Source organism: Corvus brachyrhynchos, unplaced genomic scaffold (genome assembly GCF_000691975.1).
Source record: "Corvus brachyrhynchos isolate BGI_N302 unplaced genomic scaffold, ASM69197v1 scaffold434, whole genome shotgun sequence".
NCBI classification, from domain to species: domain Eukaryota; kingdom Metazoa; phylum Chordata; class Aves; order Passeriformes; family Corvidae; genus Corvus; species Corvus brachyrhynchos.
Window position 1 is genome coordinate 92,018 of NW_008238372.1, and position 4,033 is coordinate 96,050.

The following is a 4,033-nucleotide window of genomic DNA, read 5'->3' on the forward strand; positions in this document are numbered from 1 at the left end:
TGTTGCTGCACTAAAATGTTTTCCAATCAGGACAAAAATTCTTCTCCCATTCCCTGGAGAACCAAAGGATGTAAGATAGTGAATTTTTAAAATACCATTATATCACCATCACTTATATTATCTAAAATGCATCTTCTTTACTCCTCATGGTGGATTTCTGCCACTTTAAACCAAATTTTTCCTGATGGTTGGACAGACATTTCTCTCCATTGATGCACCTCCGAAACACCCAGCTCTATGTGAAATAAAAAACGCTCTGAGATGAAAAAGACATGAAATGAGCTTCCCAAAATCGCTGTAATTGCCAGTAAATAAATTCAAGTAACAGCGCTCCATGGTTTGATTTATAGCAGGAGCTCTTAACAGAGCTGCCCAAGCAGAAATCCAGAATTAGGCCTCAATCAGTTTAATCCCAATTTACTGAACAATTCCTTTTTTTTTCCTTTAGAAGCATAAAGCAAATACTTTTCAGACCTCACCCTCGAGTGGATGGATGGAAATCATGACCTGAACTACAGAAATCTGCCAAATTTTCCCAAAATATTTGTGCTCCTCAGTGCCAGCATCCATCAAGCACTTGGGAACACGGGATTCACTGGGTTTTTGATGAGAGATATCAAGATTACTGAACTTAAATATTCTGATTTCTTCCCACTATTCACACTGCTTCAATGATGAAAAATTTAATTTTTATTGTATCTTCCTGAATTCCCCAAACAAATTCAACCTGCTGGAATTCCGTGGATATCTGGGATGTCTCTCCATGTCCTCTGGCAAAAATCAGAGTTCAAATTATTTTGTCCAATTTTCTTTAGAGCCCATTGCTGTTTCCCCAATTCCACAGCAGCGAGCCCAGCACTGCTGCCAAAAAAACCCCCAAAACCCCCAAAAAACAAACCCAGAGATAAAAATCCAGCTTCTTTTTAATTCCTCTTTTGCCCTCTGGAAGAGGAACCAGCCCTCATTGCGTCCCCCGCGTTGCAGCTCGAGATTTTTCCTTCCTCTTAACGTTTTCTGACTTCAGTCCAGGCTGCTACAATTGGCTGAAGTTTGTCACAACCTGATTTTATTTCTCTTTTCTGACCTGTTTGTTCTTTAAAATCGGGATCAGCAGCTCCTTTACTTGATCCATCCCTGAGTTTTATTCCCCAGCTGCAGCCACCTCCCAAAATAGGAGAGAATTCCTCAGTTTCAGGTATTTCCCAGCTTTTCCTCCACGGGAGGCTGAGCTTTTCACTTCTGTGCTCTCCCTTTGCTCACCCCTAACCCTGATTTTCACTTCCACATGCAAAGCTCAAATCTCTGGGTCAAAATTCCCTCTTTACATCTCTATTTCAACTTCCTCTTTCCCCGTTCCTCCCCGGCCCTGAATTTGGGGTTTTTGTTCTTCTCTCTATGCTGTAATTTGGGTTTTGGGCCTGCTCTCTGCTCAGCTTTTCAGATTTCCCTGATTTTGGCAGACACGAGGCCCTGCTGGAAATGCTGAAGCTTGGAAATCTTCACAAAATCAGCAACTCTGAAGCCAGTTCTTAAAAACTCCTGCAAAATCTTAATGCCTCCACATCTAATAGGGGGGAAAAAAGAGGGAAAAGGGAAAATCAGAGCATTACCCTGCCTTGCAAATATTTAATTTAAGGGAATTTGTGCCAGGATTTAAAGCTTTCCCCAAGTTTTTCGTGGATCCAGGGCCAGTTGTCTCTGACAGAACTATTTTAAAGCTTTCAAATCCCACCAGAGGCAACCTCGGCGATAAAAAACGTGAAGAAAATCTTAGAAACGAGTCAAAAACTGACCCAGCCCAGGAAAGAAACTGGACTTGAAAGTCACAGACAACAGAAACAGAAATACAAATATTGACATTAGAAAAAGGACTAAACAGATAAGCTGGGACTTGTTACTGGAGTTATCAAGGACTTCGGTGGAGTTTTTAGCTCTAAAAATTTGTATCTCCTGAGGAGTAAGAAGAGAACCAGGGTTGCAGCGGTGTGGAGTATCTAAATTTACTTCTTAAATTAATCCAAATTGGCCTCTTAAATTAAGATTTGGATTCTTAACAGCACTTAGACAAGGAATTTATATGGCACCCTATTGGTTGTTGTGTATTGTTTCCTAAGTTTCTTAGAATCATTCTTAAATCTAGGAAAAACCGGTGGAAATGGATCATTTTGGTTTGAAATAACAGCCCAATCCTACAGATCAACCCTCATGAGTGGATTTTTCTAAATGTGAAAATCATCTGTCTCTTTTATTCACACAATGAATACAAATAACAAACACTTGATAAAACTCAGCGCTTTTTGTCGGATGCAAATAAAATTTTGGCAGCACAGGAATGATCTGAACTGAATTATTTTGTTTTTCCCTGGGCCAAACGGTCTGGAAAAAAATCCCGATTTTTAAAAATACCTTTGCAAATATTTAGCATTTAGTAGAAAACCACTGAGACGTGGCAAATTATTGCAGGATTTATTTCCCAGCCATCCATAGAGAGAGAATTTAGGGATGAAGGCGAGGAACACCGGGTACCCTGGCCAGCAGGTGCCTCCCAGCCCACCCTTCCAGGCTCTCCTAACGAAACCTTTTCCTGCTTTTAGGGTCGATTGGATTTTTTTTTTTCCCCCCTCCTGGCTATTTCCAGGTTAAATTATCCCAGTATTCCAAACTCCTGGAGAAGCTGCGCCAGCAGCGGGGTGAACACTGCGGCTGCGGGCAGGGATAGAGGAGGGAAAGCGGCTGCGGGCATCTCTGAAACCCCCTGGAATTTTTTCCAGGGGCAATTCCCACACCATCAGGGCATTCCCAGCTGCCAGGGGGGAGAGCGGGAGCGTGATCGGGCAGGAGAGGGAAGAGCCAACTCTCATGTCCTTCCTCCGCCACGCCGGGAGGTGCCCGGGACTGGGATCCCCCAGGAAAAACCGGGATTCCTCTTATCTCCCTTCCCGGCGGGGCGGAGCGGCTTTCACTCCCGGACTTCTGCCTTCCAGGAGGAAAACTTCCCGGGTAATTAACAGCAGCCGCCTGGTGCGTGGGTCAGAGTGTAATAATTAATCCAAATGTGGGAATTTAGGAAGTGACCCCGTGATCAGCTCTTCCCTTTGCCCCGGCTCTTATCTGCCTACAACAAGACCAGACATAATAAAACTTTTCCCTAAAGCCGCCTCGTCAGCAGCATTTCCCAAAGCTGAGCTGATTCCTTTCTCCCTCGTTTCTCCTCTCCCCAAAAGAGAGGAAAGACTCGAGCCTGGTAGCCTTCAACACAAAAAAAGTTGTGCCGAGGCAGCCGGGGTTTAGCGGTGACCGCAAAAGAAAGCCCGGGCTTGACAAATCCCGATCCTAAATCAAAGCCCGGGGCTCGCAGGAGCTGCGTGTCTGTGCGGCTCCCGGCTCGGATAAAAGGATAAAGACAATAATTGCCTTTTCCTCCCCTTGCTCGGGAGCCAATCTACAGCAGCAGCGAGAAAAGCAGCGAGCTCAGGGAGGTAGCGACAGTCCCGAGTCAGAAGAAAGAGCGACAGCAAGGGGAGGATGATTTTACTCCAAGGGAGGATAATTTCCCTGGGAGCCGAGTAACGGGAAGGGAGGAAAGAGCCAGGAGCATCCCCCGCACCGCTCGGCGTGGTCCCGGTGGCCCGGGACAGGAGGGGGCCGGGATGTGCTCTCCCGTTCCCTTCTCCCCCTCTTTTGCCGGATTTTACTTGAGTTTAGCAAGGGACTCTGGAAATGGGGGGAGAACTCCAAGCGGCCTGCCCGGGTTAGGCCGCGACTTTTGCTGTTATTAAAACCAGCCAGTAAAAGAGGAACTGTGCGGATTTGGGATTGTCGCTGCGTTGTTTTGTGGTGTTTTCTCCCTCCGAGAGTCCCTGGCAGGGGGAAACCCGGCACGTCCCGAGCGGGGCCGGGGCTGCGGGCGGGTGTCCCCCGTGGGTGGCAGCGGGGACAGAGGGACCGGCCACCGCCCTGGGCAACTTCTGGGGGATCCCGGGGCTCCTTCCGTTCGTGCCACCCGCATCCATCTCCGGCATCTGCTCCCCGG

The 4,033-nt window shown here is 46.9% G+C and overlaps 1 protein-coding gene across 1 annotated transcript in view; it reads right to left on the reverse strand.

Annotated features, from left to right (window-relative positions):
* The window catches only part of RUNX1 (runt related transcription factor 1), a 160,320-nt gene that overhangs the window by 72,313 nt on the left and 83,974 nt on the right, over nucleotides 1-4,033 (reverse strand).